This window comes from Parasteatoda tepidariorum, chromosome 1 (assembly GCF_982258835.1).
Source record: "Parasteatoda tepidariorum strain Cologne lab strain chromosome 1, Ptep-v5.0, whole genome shotgun sequence".
Lineage (NCBI taxonomy): Eukaryota > Metazoa > Arthropoda > Arachnida > Araneae > Theridiidae > Parasteatoda > Parasteatoda tepidariorum.
In genome coordinates, this window is record NC_141755.1 from 122,431,279 (window position 1) to 122,447,610 (window position 16,332).

At 27.7% G+C, this 16,332-nt stretch overlaps 1 pseudogene across 1 annotated transcript in view; it reads right to left on the bottom strand.

Annotated features, from left to right (window-relative positions):
- Positions 1–4,320: 4,320 nt before the first annotated feature.
- The window catches only part of LOC122273317 (suppressor of hairless homolog), a 42,832-nt pseudogene continuing 30,820 nt past the window's right edge, over positions 4,321–16,332 (bottom strand). Inside the window, exons 6-10 of the transcript XR_015429255.1 lie at positions 10,274–10,363; positions 9,314–9,377; positions 6,722–6,832; positions 5,229–5,335; positions 4,321–4,547 (exon numbers count right to left, since the gene is read on the bottom strand). The product of XR_015429255.1 is annotated as a suppressor of hairless homolog (transcript). The remainder of the gene's footprint in view (positions 4,548–5,228; positions 5,336–6,721; positions 6,833–9,313; positions 9,378–10,273; positions 10,364–16,332) is intronic.

A 16,332-nucleotide genomic window follows, 5' to 3' on the forward strand; every position in this document is an offset into this window, starting at 1 on the left:
TTGGATCGGGGAATGGAATGCATTGGATCTTATTGATAGATATTATTATTATTATTTGATTTTTCTCTTCAATAAATACTGTAATTACAAAACTTGTTGGTTGAAAATACCTCATATACTAAAACATTCATAGATTAAATTATTTACTTAATAAATGCCGACCAGGTAAACCGAGTGGTCAGCATGCCTGACTGCGAAACCAATGGTTGCGGGTTCGTATCCAACTTAGTGCATGGATGTTTCTCTGAGTGGGCTATTCTCTGTTGTGTGAATGTGGCCCAACCTATAAACAGGTATCTGTGACAGTGTAGCATGGGTAATGTTGCTCTCCTCCGTGAATTAGTTTTACAGGTGCCCATTGGGTAACTTTAAATGGGCAACACTTCCGGCATCTTTCAAGGTGAAGGATGAAAGCTCAGTGCCTGTCATTAAGATAAAAAAAAAATTACTTAATAAATTTTAAAACTTACAATTGTTTATTAATTCATGCATTTACTTCTCTTTTTGCTTGCAAAGAAATTTTCTAAATTATAAAAAGATATTCACTAAGCATTAGGATGATTATGTTGTTTTTCGTCATTCTAAGGATATTTTAATTAGATTTTTTTTTTTTCAGTTACTTTTTTTTGGTTGGATTGCAATATACTACAAAAAATTCAAAAAAATTATGGTAATAATGTCATTGATATTACGATAAGTTTTAAATTTTTCTTTTCAAAAATTATGTGATAAATACTGTACTCACAAAACTTGTCAATTGAATAAACATTACATTCCATAACATTCTAATGAGATTGAATTGTTTACTTAATAAAATTTTTAAAACCTAATAATTGCTCATAACTGCATGCATTTATTTTAATGAAAAATAAATAAAGGTCAATAAAGATACATAATTAAAAGAGTAAATAGCTTAAAATATTTACTCTATGAATTAATTCAAATTGCTGCAGCAAATTTGTTTAACTGAATTCTTACAAATGAAATTTAACCACTAAATATGTTCTTTTTTTATTCCATTAAATATATTTTAAATTTTAACCTTTGAAAAAGGGTGATATTATTCAACAAAAATCAAATTTATTTTCCAAGCTGTATGTGTTAATTTTTTTAACAAATTATTTAAAAATATGATTATCCATGTTTTTTTATTATTATTAAAATATCTTTTGGTATAAAGTTTATTTTATTTTTTTATACAATTTATTTACAACTACTTATTTTTTTACACAATTTCATGGCAAAAAATACTATTTAATGAATTAAGAAACATATTTAGAATTAAAATTATTAGGATTACACGTAAAGAGAAGGGTAATAACTGAAAATTTAAAAAAATAGGTATGCTCTTTTTTTAATTTATGGTAAATATTATTTGTTTGAGTATAAGTAAGAATATATAATATAAAATAAGAATTGCCAATAATATGTACATTTTGGCTACGAACAATTGAATCAAAGATATAAACAGCTTTATTTACTTATTTGTAAATATCAAAAATGAAATAAAAAACTATATTTTTATACATAAAATAGAGTTTTATACTGTAACTGTCAATATAATTTCTACAGGTAACATTCTATAGAAATATACTTTTAAAAAAATTTGCACATGCATATCAGAAAAGAAAGTGATGTATTTTTTTCAAATCTGTATTATTTAAATTAAAGTAATGTAAGAAGAAGAAAAAAACATGGCGCTGAGACATAAGCACGGGAAAAATTGTTAAGAATTCAAACATTCCTTTCAGAAATCTAAGACTAATTACTTTTAAGCTTACAAAATTATTACAAATCAAATTTATAATAACACATGCCATCAAAACGTTTTGAGGGAGCATGCATGAGCTCATAGCAATAGGATCTGATTTTTTAGGAACTCAGTCTCGTGAAACTAGTTTAAATAAAGAAGATTGCAGATTTAATAAAAAATTGTAAGCTGATAAAGAATTGTGGTGGCTGAAAAAAATTAAATACTTGAATGAGCAAATGTTAAATTGGTGGGTCTGTTTGTATTCCTGAGATCTTGAGGGCCTCAATTCAGAGTTCGTGATGTCACAAAAAGTTTAATCTGTTCAGTTGTTTTGGAATCAAAGCAAATTTGGGTGCTTCAGAGAAATGAGAGTCAACTATATTCACTAAAAAATTTAAACCGATTTTGTCTTTGAATAGTTTAGAAAGTCGCTTGATTTTAATATATTGATGAAACTTAACAGTTGAAAAAGTTCGAAGTCAAATATTTCAACTAACTGTCTATTTGATCATAACACAAAATAGAGCAAAATACAACATAGCTAATTTTAAATATGGACACAGGCGAAAATATTTATCAATGTGGTGATTGTAATAGTTTTACTACTAAAAGTTTTGCTGAAATAAGAATGCGCTCCCTTTACTGCATTGGTTAATTTCATGCTTTGCTTCAAGATATTTTATATTTATTTTTATCCTAGACAATTATCAATCATGTTGAATTTAGTATACTAATTTTGAAGCTCTAAAATATATAGAAATTATTAAATTTTGTTAAAAATACATTGTCAGCAAAGTTATTTAATGCTCAATTAATACTTATCATATTATTCAAAATATAAAAGTAGTTATTAAAAACCTAACACGTTTGGTTTTGAATAAATATTTCGTTTTTAAAATAAATTTTTTTATTTGATGTCTGTTAGATGGTTATAATATCCATTTAAAAGCTATTGCAGTCAAATTATAAAAATTGGATTTTTGGTAAATTATGTTACAGGCAAGAGAAAATTTACAAATTTCTGAATGTTTTAAAAAATCAAATAATTATTTGTATTGAACGAAACTAAATGCAAAAAAAAAAAAAATTAAAAAACCTTATAATGTAATTTAAATGTAGGAGAATTAATATTTTTACTAAAGAAATAAGCCCCAGAAATTAAAGTTCTACGTTATTACTAGATTAAAAAACTTCACACACCACCCAATCATCTAGTTTCATTTTTAAGGTTTTATCCTTTAATGTTCATGGTAGGAATGCCAAGAAATTTTGACCCTAGGCAGACAACGTGGACAGTAGACATGAACCCCTCTCTTCAAACTTCCACACCACAACCACCGAGAGGACGTTTAGCCATAATAGACATAATGTGCACCTTACTGCATAAACATGCCGGTTGGCAGGATCAAACTCACTACTTCCAGCTCTTCAACCAGTGGTGTGAATGACGCCATAACCAACTGCGCTCTTTAAAAAGTTCATTTGCTTCAAAAAAGAAATTTTTTTTATTTTTAGAATCAAGTTATATCATTGTGAATTTAATTACTCATTTAATTTAAACTCTGAGTACATGTTAAATTTTCGGAATCAAATTTTGTGATTTCTACAATTATTATTAATTAAAATAAAAAAGTGTTGGATGGAAAATGCAAATGTTTGGATTCTTCAAATCTAATTTTTCATCCATATTCTTAGAAAATCAGATGTTCAGAACGCATGCTAAAATCAGGGAATAAAAACTAAAAATCATGACAAATAAGAACAAAATATTCTTCACCCAGAAAGTTAGGAATATCAGAACAATTACAAAATCTGATCCTAGATTGGAACTGATCAGTTTTTAAAATCACATTTAAGAAATGAATCAAGAATTGTGAAACTACAAAACTCCACTCTGCAAGATTTGTCACTGCACTTGCTAAAAATAATAAATAAATGCATTCCAGATAATGTAAAACTGTTAACTAAGTATCTTTCTTATAAAATTACTGTATTCACAAAAAAGGTTGAAATAAGTTTAGTTCTATACTGTACTGTAAGTAATATGTACTTTAAGTTCCTATGCGCCTGAACCATTTATATAGTAGATGGTCTTTAAACTAGAACTATCAAATTTTGCGTTCTCTACCAGTACTATTAATAAAAAAAATTTGGATCAAAAATCAAAATCTTGTGAATGTTTTTAAAACCTATTTTTTAAAAAACCGTATTTGTATTTCTAGAAAATGAACATGCACAGAAACTAGGAATAATCAGGGCAAAAAGCTAAAAATCAAGATGAATAAAAAAAAAAAACTTTTTTTTCCATCAGGAACATCAGAACAACTATAAAGCCTGCATAGAGCAACAAAAAAAAAAAAAATTTTTTTTTTAAAAATCAAAACTCAGTTTTTTTATTAATTTTTCAAAATTCTTTTTTAGTATTATTAGCATTGCTAAGAAAAAGGAAATAGTCCTCAAGTTTTTTTAATTTTTTATTTAATGTGAAGCACTTGCATTGTACTTTCAATTGCACAACAATATAGGTGTTAAGTTATAATGTAGCAATATTAATACTCTAATAAAAATTCACAGATAAAAGCAAATTTTTATGACTTTTATTTATACATAACACCTTCTTTAAAAAAATATATTTTTATTAATTACAATACAATAGGTGAGAAAAGTCTGGTTTCCCTTCTCTTATCTACTGAGATCTCCTCAAACCATCCACTTCACTGTTTTGGCCAGGCATTATATCTTCAGAGTCTGAATCAATCTTATTAAAAGTCCATTTCACAACTGTTCCATCCCACTGCAAAAGACCATTTTATTTTATTCTTTCACTGAAATAAATTTTCTTGGTTCCTCAATATTAACAAATTTTAATAGTTAACATTAAACAAATTTCAGGATTGCAAAAACCCAAGGTTTTTCACTCTAATCTGGAAAAAAATTCCCTGTAAATATTATACACAATATATTGAGAGGAAACACATAATCAGTGAGCTATATTGGGCTAACTAGAGTAATTTTAATTGCTGGAAAAACTTAGAGAAAATGGTACAGCTGAACATAATTAAAACAAATAATAAATGAAATAGTTTAGTATAGCTGAATCATTCTTCAGCTTTTCAATAACAAAGTCCAATGAAAGAGTTACAGCACAACCTACTATAATTTGTCTAAAATAAGAACTCCCCTAACCATTCGCCTGGACCTGTGGTGGTGACTATGGTAACGAGGTATAATTATTTCAAGTAGGAGTGTGGGATCATTGTTTAGGAGAGGTTTTGGCCCAGGTCGGCGAGAGAAAGGGAATCTTTTTTTTTCCCCGGTCAACTGTGTTAGCCCTAGAGTAAAGAGAAGCTACACTCCCTGAAATGCGCTGTTCTTGTTTCCAGAGCAGCAGACGGCCTCAGACTTTGCGGCAGGGGGAGTTCTTACCATAGACAAACTATACATATGATGTGAGAAACAAACAGAGAATACTCACTGAACTACTCCTTATTTCATTTCTGTAAGGATGCCATGCCACATCTCGTACACAACCTTTGTGACCCCTAAGTATTGCCTTGATTTTACCCGTCAAAATATCATAAACTGTAAATCAAAAATTTATGATGCAGTATACAAAGCACATAAAACAAAACATAAAAAACTTCTAATAACTAAGACACTGTGCATGCACGTCAAATTGTTCCATTCATCAGAAATAATATTTTGTAACCAAATGTACCAAACTGTAACCGTAACCAAACTTATCCATAAATTGAGCAGAATGACACCAATGAAAATAAAAAAAAATGCTTTAACGAAAAGTCCTCACTAGATTTCGTAATAACAAAAACTCTCAGAATATTAAAGTGAACTGCCTTAACAGCAAATGACACAACCATCAACCTCATAACAGTACAAAAATTTTAAATCTTTTGTTAAAGTAATTGGCCTCATTCTTTACCAATTTTTTTGTTACTTTGTGCAGTTGATCAATACTCTTTATGAGTATTCCTTACATTAAAATTCAATTTTGCAATAAAAAATATTTTCTCGCAAAGTTGTCAGTACAATTTGGGTAAATGAAAGCAACCTAATTTTTGATAAAATAAGATACTTCATATTTACATAATACACTTTGCTATATTTATATTCTACAACTAAAAAAAATTTTGATTCATTTTTTTTGTTAAGAATATTAGATTTCTATCAAAACCTGCTAACTTCAAAGTAAAATTTGTCATGTCTCACAATACTATCATGAACCAAACAAATTAAAATAAGCTTAAGAGTTATAGCTACTTTATTAAACCATTTTATTTTAACAATTTTATTCATTTGCCCATCTGCTACTTCTAACAAAGGAAGAAAATAGTCATTGAACACAGCCATCCAAGACATAGCAAAGTTTTTCCACTTTATAGTTAGTGTCAATAAAAGCATTTTTAGTACAATACATGTTATACAGTTGAACATCACTAGGGCGAAAAAGCTTAAAATGACATATTGCTTTACATGAAACAAATGTATGGTCACCATGAGTCAGCAATCAATATTTGTTGCATTTTACAAGTCTAACATGAAATTTTTAAGCTGATTATCGCTTAACATGAAAGGAAACTGGACACAACACAGGCAATGAGCATGTGAATAAAACTTCAATCATTCCTTTTGAGGAATGCTATTTCCATTTTCTTCCTTTGTTAGAAGCAGCAGATGGGCAAATAAATAAAATAGGTAATATAAAATAGTCTAATAAAGTAGTTAAAACTTTTAAGCTTATTTTAATTTGTTTGGTTCATAATAGTACATTAATGTAGTACATAACATGTATTAATAATACACGAATGAATTTTTTTCACGATATATCATATCAGACGAAATTCGGTAAACAATTATGATAGTTCCACCGATTTCGCGTTAACGAGGTTCAACAAGCATTAATTTTCTTGTACAGAATTGAAAAAAGTATCTTAAATTTAAAAAACTCACCCACAAATCTTCCTTGTGTAGATGAAGCACTGTCCAGTGGTGGACTCAGGTGAATCAGGGTTTGGAGAACACTGTGACCCCTGTAAGTCATGAGCACACTGTGCTTGTTCACTGTTAGAATACATACATCAAATAAATACTTAAAGCATTGATTAACAAACAATTTTATGATGTCGCAGAAGAGTTCTTGCAAAAAAACATTTTCTTTTAAAAAGTAAAAAAAAAATTTTCTTTTCCACAGAAATTTGAATTATGTGTTAGATGCATTTAGATAATCACTTTTTTCAGTGTTCATTTTAAGCCAGATAATATTGCAAATCGATGTAATGTTTGAATTGTATTTTCAGCAGTTATTGATTTTCACATGGATTTTAAATATCCGGATATATTTCAAACAATATGGAAAATTCTAATCGTGTATTTGAGCCTTCTAAGGCAATAATTCTTTCGAATTTTTGACAGTTATTGACTTCTTCATAGTTTTTAAATTCAATAATTTTTATACAATATTATTCATCACATCAACCAAATCTCGAAACGAAACACGCATTTGAGGAGTGAGATTCACATTATTTCGTAGGCAATTTTCTACGGATATCATCATTTTTTTTTACTGTGATGATTATTTACAAAATGCGAGGAAAAAAATTATTTGTGCATCCCCAACAAAATGGGAGAATTTCAAACATAATATTAGAATAAAAAATTATTACATGTTCAATAAAAAAATATATATAGTTTTTTTCGTAAACACATCGCTTTTGTTATTTTAAATTGGAAACATATATATTTGTTATTATAAAAGCATCTTGCAGATATATATTAGTGGTATAGAGTTTTGTCGCAGACAGATCGAAAAAATTCTGTCCCAGGGGCTGTTGCTACCAATGACCATCAATCTACTGATTCTCCAATAGGATTAGTGAGAATCAGAGCAAACGTAAAAAAGGGAAAATCCAAATTGAAAGGGAGAATGATTAAACTTTTCCCCTGAGAGGGAAAACATACAAGGTTGTGATGGCATAGAAATGCTGTTTTCGAGATGTTACTTATTTTGTTTAATTAAATTAATTGTTAAATGTTGCTCACCCGTCTAATTATTATTTATATCAAAACACTTAAAACTTATTCACAATTTTAAAATGCGTTCTGGATTCTTCAGAAAAATGCACCAAAAATCATCCATATAATTTTTTCCTTTCCCACATTTTTAAAAGATCAGAATCTACTTCAATGAAAGTCTCAAATCTATATAACACAATTGGTTGCATTATCACCTTAGAGAGAGGAATTTAAAATTTAATGCTTGCATAGCTAGATCTTCATAATTTTTGCAAAGCATAATAAAAACTTGTTTCTAGCTTAATCTCATTACTTGGGGAGTATCATTTGAAATGTGTGAAATATACAAGGTTGTTGCCAAATGAGAATCAGAGTTGTGTAATTTTATAGTTAGAATGTTTTCTTTTAAAAAAAAAATCTACATTCGTAAAATTCTGCAAATAAGCATTTCTTACTGAATCCATGCCCAAGAGTTTGTGGGCTCGATCCTCGCCAGCCGAAGACTCCCCATGTAGTAAAGGGTGACTGATGCACGTTAAATCTGTCAAGTCAAAAGTCCCTCCATGTTCCCATAAAAAATCAATATTTCTGAGGGAGCCGATATGGCTCAGGAGATAGAGCGTTTGCCATCCAATGAGGTGAACCAGGTTCGAATCCCGGTGATGGTTGGTCGATACGAATCTGCATACGGCTTTCAACGACCACAGTGTTGACTTGAAATATCCTTCGTGGTAGACGAATCATGGGTTACAGTCCTTTTGCTGTCAGGCTAACCGTGGGAGATTCTCGTGGTCTTCCTCTCCATGTAACACAAACGCGGGTCAATTCCATCAAAAAATCATTCACAAAGGCAAATTTGTCCCACTACTTGATCCAGGAGTTCCCTTGTCTTCTGGATTGGGTTCAAAATTAAAAGGGTATGAAGTTGAAAATTAGAAGCCATAAACCCAAAATGGGGTCGGCTGTTCAACGAACAAATATGAAATAATATAAAAAATAAGAATTTTTAGAAAAATAGTTTAGTTAGATACCTCTGCTTGTTTTTAAATTTTTGAAAAGTTATAGCGTAAGAAAGAATTTTTCAACTTTATCAAAATTGGTTTTAATATAAATAAAATGTTTTGAAACAACACAGATAAATTTATGGTATAGAATTAACTAGCCAAAACTTCAAGCATAATTTTATATAAATAATTTATGAGAAAAATATGTTTTTTTAAAGTGATTAAGTATCTTTATTTTTCAACTATTTTTGAAAAATATTGTGCTGCCTCATCAATAGTTTTGGTGCAAACAAATACAAATACAATACATTGGGAAAACGAAAATAAAAGTATTTAAAAAAATTGTCATTTAAACTTAAAACGGATAGAAGTTTGTGTACTAAACGAAAAAATGTGTTCAAGCTTGGACTCCCTAATATATCATTTTAGTTCCACTGATTTTTTAAATGAACATCAAAAAAGTTTTAACACGTATAAATTCTCACTGAAACTTTTCCAGAAAAATTAAATGAGCAAAGCAACTTACGACTTGTTGGAACCCTTTGCCATCTGTAATCCCAATTATGTGATTTAACAGCCTTATAAGCACCCTGAAAATCAATAAATATAAAGCTAAGAAATGCAAAAAATCAAAACAAAATATTAATACATTATTTAGACAAAAGCAATTTCAATTATTTCCTAAAAATACAGAAATGACAACACACATACATGTCAAACACTTTACAATCCTCACAACTTCTTTTAAAAAATTATTATAATATGGTTCATGTAATGGGCACTTTACACTTATCTTTTTTGATTTATTGCAATTCAAAACATTTAGTATATCAAGATATTAATTTTTAATTACATTATCAGTATATTATTTCCTCAATACTCAGTTTTGAGGATTCATGACTCAGAATGAATGGTACATTTTGTTTATAATTTCCTCTAGGTTTTATGACTTATGGTATATTTGGCTTATAATTTCCTTAATACTCAATTTTGAGGTTTCATAAAACATAAAGAATCAATAATTAATTATACAACACAATTAAAAAATGAAAGAAAAAAAAACATTTATCATAATCAGAAACTTAAATATTATAATGGGGTAATTCAAAAATTAAATAACACAATAAAAAAATTAAAGAAATATTTGATTAAATTATAGTTTTATCTAAATTTTGAATGAAAATTGGAAACTAAAAATCCAAAGCTAGATTTAGCTAAACATTCAAAGCTAAAATTTAGATAAAAATTCAAAAACTGTTAAGTAGGATTTCACAATAAGGTCTCCCACATTTGATATTTTATTTTGCTGACTTTCCATTGAATAAACAATTAATTATGAACATAACTAAATATTTTTTTAATATTTCATCATACAATTGCTGTGAAAGTGAAGAAAATAAAAGTATTAAGGAATGAACAAAATAGATAGCAACTTATACCATGATGGTAATTCTTAATGTATAGTGATATAATAAATAATTTTTACCTCTACACTAGATGAAGGGGAAAAAGCTCTCATGTCCCAAAGTTTGATTGTTTGATCTTTGCTGATAGTAATTAAGTGCCTTCCATCACCCTTTACATAACATTAACATTACAAATTAAATAAAAGAAAATGTTACAAAAAAGTAAAATATATCGAATTTTTTTAAAGGAAAAAATGTATAACTAAGCAACTTAGATTTTTAGATACAATAAAGGGAGGGAGCAAGTTATGTCCCGTTCAAAAACATTCAATGTTTTTTCTTATTATTTCAAGACATTCTTCAAAACTCTTTTTGCTAAAGGAAAAAAAAAAGCCACAGATTGAGAGTGCATTAATATGACAATAAAGCTTAAATTTTATACTCTCTATACTATCCCATGAATAAGTATTGTATAAAATTTTAAACAGACAACTAAAATTTTGAACTCTTTTAAATTCAGTTCCCTTCCTTCAAATAATAATTTATATTTGGAAATTATGGCTGCTTTTAAAAACATTGCATAAATATTTGTTTTTAATACAATATTCAATAGTTGAATTGATTGTTGTTAGCAAAGAAATAGCTTTCAGTAAAGGAAAACAAAGCATTATTAGGAGTGAATAAAAATTAAAATGGAGTATTATTGAGAATATTCTGTCAACAATTTCGATGAACTTCTGATGTAAAACATCGTTCTTTGATTCAAAGGTTTAATTTTATTTTGTAGCCAGAAGTTATGACTGCTCAAAAACTGCAAAAAAGAAATTCATAAAAAATAAATATTAATATTGAAACAAACTGCAATAAGTTTTTTGTTTGAAAAGCAACATAAATATCATTGATTTGCTGACAAACAATTTAATAAAGAATTTTGAATTATATGCAATTCTGCTATTACTTTTTGCTGTTAAATGTATTAACCATCTTTCATATATTTCCTATACATCTCAGTATAAATAAATTTAGAAAGAAAAAATTTAAATTTACATTTTATTTGAAGCCCTTAAAGCAGGGTGGAAAAAAGAAACATTTTTTTGCTTAAACCAGATTTTTTGGTTAATACTGTGAGACCGTTTTTTAGTTTTTGTTTGTTTGTTTAAAAAGTTGAATAATATTTAAAAGTAACAACGTGTACAGTTTAAAAATTCGCATAAGAAACAGTGAAGGAGTTTTAAACTAAAATAATAAATATGTAAGCAACAAAATTTGTAACAGATACAATTTTTTGATATTTATAATAATATAATTCTTGATACATTTATAATAATAAAACGTACTTTATATACTGATTATAATCCCACAAAAGTATAACAAAGTTGATTCCTTCATTTTCTTGTTGGAAATAATAATATTTGATTACAAATACTTACAGTATAAGATTTAAAGACAGTCATTGCTTTCAATGCTTGACTTATTGTAATAGAACATATTTCAATATATCTTTTTACGTTAAAGTTTAATTGAAAACTTAAAAATAACATCCTAAGAAAAAACTGATGATAAATTATTAAACTTGATGAACTTCAAATTATTTTCATAAGAAGCAATAATTAAATTTATTACAAAAAAATTCTCAATGCAAACAAAAATTTTAGAGTTTAGCATTACTATATAAATTACCTAATTTTAAAAAAAATGCATAGACATTTTTCAATGAATAATAATTTCTTACAAATTTTAGCATGTTAACTAAACATGTGTCTATTAAAAAGAATTCAATGTTTTTAAGGGAACAGAAAAATACCATAAAAATTCTTCAACCTGGCAAAATATATTAATGAATTCTTTTGCCAAAATGAAAAGCATTCCTAGATTTTTGTCACAAAAATATATATGTATAATCGGAAATGTAATTTGAAATTGGAACCCATAAATTTGAATCTACATACCATTCACTGATTTAGAATCAAAAATAAATTTATCAAAATATAAGTTAATATGGAAATAAAAAAAAGAAATTTAGCAGCTATTTAATACGTTTATGGACTCAGAAGACTCTTAAAATCCCACTTTATTAAAATAAAACTAAAATACCACTTTACATAACACTTATAAAACCAGTTTTAACATATGCTTTGAAAATATGTACCCTCATAAGAAAAGCTGAAAATGCTCTCTTAATATTTGAAAAAAGAATCCACAGAACTATTTTTGATAGAGACAATGGTGTCTGAAGAGAAAGATACAACTAGGAATTATACAAGTTATATGAAAAAGATATGATAAAATTAATCAGACTAAACAGAAGGAGATGGTAAGGATGAACTCAAACAGTTGAAAGTCCTTTGAAGTTGACAGTCCTTGAAAGTTTTCAGTGCCACTCAATATAATAAAAGGCTAAGACACAAATAAGAATTACAACAATAGACAAGCTGTTCAGAACAAGACTTTTCTGTAATTAAAGTAAGGAACTGGAGAACAGCTGCCTACAAAAGAGTGGAATGGAAAAATACTCTAAAGAAGGCGACATAGGGCGCTGTTGTGCCACCAGAGATGGTGATCGTAGCTAAGTTTAATGTATGATACTTTGTTTTATAAATTTGATTCAAAGTTATTTTTAAAACTACTACACATATATGATTCAAAAGTTCATATGGAATGTAACTTTGATCAGACTCTCTCTTGGGGAGGCCTTTAAGATCAGGGGTCTGTCTAGGTTCAGTACTGAAAAGAGTGTTTTGATTGATGTTCAAAAAATGAATAATAAAAAGGTTAATTTACAATTTGTAATGTTCTATGAGTTTCAGAAATGTGTGAGTAATACAACTACACATGAGAACAATTTGGTTGTTCATTTAGACAGTGATTCGACACTACAAACTGTGCAAAATTGTTTGATAAATTTTGGCAGGGTGCTTTTATACTAGAAGTTAAATCAAGACTGGGACAACCATTGGAGATTCATGCTAGTAATGTGAGTGCTATGGAGGAAGAAAACAGAAAAAGTTCCCTGCAACTGAGTATATTGCAAGAACATTCATAACCCAATCATCATCCTATATAAAATAAGTTTGAATCAAGTAATAGCATGAAATAAAAAATGGGATAAAACAACATTCAGCACTTAAGAACAGTGAAAAAAGAGGGTGAAGATTAAGAACCTGGTTGCAAAAGCTGGACAACTCTTTAAATTTTTCAAGGTACATTAAGAAGACAAACTAAATAATTCATTTTAACCAACTACAGCATGGTGAAATGATTCTGTTAAATAAATATAGAGAACAATTTACAAGATTTGATGAAGCTATTTACAGGGCTCAGTGTGGGTCATAAAAGGAAAAAGTAGTGAAAAAAGTGACAGAATTGAGAAACAATGTGACAGAATTGAGAAACAATGTGACAGAATTGAGAAACAATGTGACAGAATTGAGAAACAATGTGACAGAATTGAGAAACAATGTGACAGAATTGAGAAAATTGTATAGCAGAATAACAGAGATTATATTATCAAACAATAAAATTACATTGTTTGAATTTCATTACATTAGGCCAAGAGAGAGACCAAAGAAAAGATGGATGATTTAAAAACATTCAAGATCTCTTACTTGAAGATCAAGGTCAGGGAAAGAGCTGATTGGCAAAATATTGTGCAACAGGCCCTGGCTGTAGTGTCCATAAAGAAGAAGAAATTACGTTCATTTTAAAGTTATCACCAGATCTAGAATGAGCTTTAAGCAATAACTAAACATTTTTGGGGAATGCATGTTAAGCCACGTTTCCTAGCGACATACCTGTTCTACGAGCCAATTAAGGGAAGCATAAAAACACGAAAAGGTAAATTTTTTCAACTTAGAATGTTAATGAACCCTTTAATTTAAAATGTATATTATAAATCTTTTTTAGTGCTTGAATCGGTACTTAAAGACTGACCTTAAATTCATTAAAATGATGATATTCTCCATCAAACCAAGATTGAAAAGTATGCAGGGCTTCAAGATGGGAAGATAATGGATCCTTGGGTAAAACAATAATTTGGTTTTCCGGTCTAGATTTTGAGTGATCAGATGAAGATTTTGATCTAAATAAGAAAAATAAATATATAAGTCAATTATAAACAAAAATATTTTTGACTTTAAAGAGCCTGTTCTGATATTAATTTTTTTTTTGGCAAATCTTAACATAAAAAGAAGCCAGAGCATTTTGCTTTTATAACAATTTGGTCCAACAAAAAGGATTTTCACCTTAATGACCTCATAAAAATTTTTGTTTCAAAGCATAACTGTCAATTTTAACCTAGAAAGATAATGAAAGGTTTTATAAATAGTGCTTACATATTTATTTTAAAAAAAGTATTGCTTAAAAGAAAAATCAATTTTAAATAAGATAAGGATTTCAGATAAGATAATAACTCCTAAAAAATTTTATATTATAAATTTTAGTTCCTTTTAAATTTCTTATAAATTCCTAGATAAACAAATGCAGCTTGTTTTATTTTCCTCTTTAATTGTTAAAACTATTTGAAAGAAGAAAGTTTAATTAAAAAAGTTAAGCAAATTTTATTTAAGGAAGATACTGCATTATAAAATTTCTACTTAGAGTGTGTATTAAGATTGAGTTGAATAGTAATAGTCCTTTATTCAATTAAAATTGCAGAATAAAGTTGAAATTTGAAGAATAGAGAGATATGAAAAAGCATAATAATAGAAAGATAAATAAAACTAAAAGTTTCTGTGATTTCTTTTACGAATAAACCTTGTCTAATATATAGATATATAGTAATAATTTGTGCCATAGGGAAATTTATTTTACCCTAATGGTAGTAATCCATTAATAAAAGATAGCATATGTTATTTATTCAAATAAATTTATTCCAATTATTTGCTAAGTTCTTTCTGATCTACTTTTACATAGAATGGGCATTTCCTTCAAATATTTCTTTCAATGATTTATTCTGACAATAAGCTGAAGTTTTAACCTTTTGCTCAATATTTTCTGTTGCACAATTATCTTTTTGAACCTATTCCATTGAATTAAATTTAGTTGAAAATTCCCATGGGACAAGCCTTAAAAGTACTTTTGCTTTAACTATGCATAATGTTCTGGTCCTTAATTAATATGATATTGCTGTTTCATTTAAATTGCATTTATGAAAAAGCTACGTGCAGTAAATAAAAAATAAATGAAATATCCTGAACATCTTATCTAATGTTCATATTTTCATTACTAGGACTAAATTTTAATAGTTCGAGGGGATGATCTCAATTACGGTAATTAGTTAGTGCAGATGACAATTTAGGTTATGAAACCAAACACAAATACAAAAATGTACCTCTTCTGAATAAAAACTATTTTCATTTGATTCTGGCCTACAGAATACAGGGAGAAGCCACAATTTAGAAAATATGATCCTAATAGTTTTGCCACGAGAACAGTTTGGAGCGTGGTCTAAGTCAGGAGAGCAGTCCAATGTTAATTCTGCTTTTTGCTTATTTCGCCATCTCTCGAGAATTTTTTTTTATAAGTGAATTGAAAGATTTTTGCACACACTAATAAATTTGCTTGTCCAAAGATAACAAAAAAGAAAATTTAATAATTATTTGTCTTTTTTTATTATTTTAATTAATAAGAGTTGAAAAATTTTGAAATGTAAGGTATATAAGATACAGAAATATAAGATAAACATTGTAAGATATACATAAGATATACAAATTTTTAGATCATTTTAAAAAATTTAATTCATGATAAAATACAAAATTTGAATTAAATTGGTCACATATTTCTTTAGAAATTCAAATTTCAAAAAAAAAAAAAAAAAAAAAAATAATAATAATTTAAAATTCCATTTCTCAGGAGCTATTCAACTGCTTAAAGTGTGTATGTTTCTACATACAATTACAGTCTTTAAAGAAATTTGTATACCTTACAATTCAAAATGTTTTTAACTATTATTAAATAAAATAATACAAAACAATTACAGGGTTGCCACTCTAATTTGAAAAAAAAATATTCCCTGTAGATATTATACACAATATATTAAGAGGAAACACACACTCTTGTGTGAGCTGTATTGTACTAACTATACAAAATTTAATTACAGGAGAAGCTTAAAGAAAAAAGATACAGCTGATCATATTTAAAA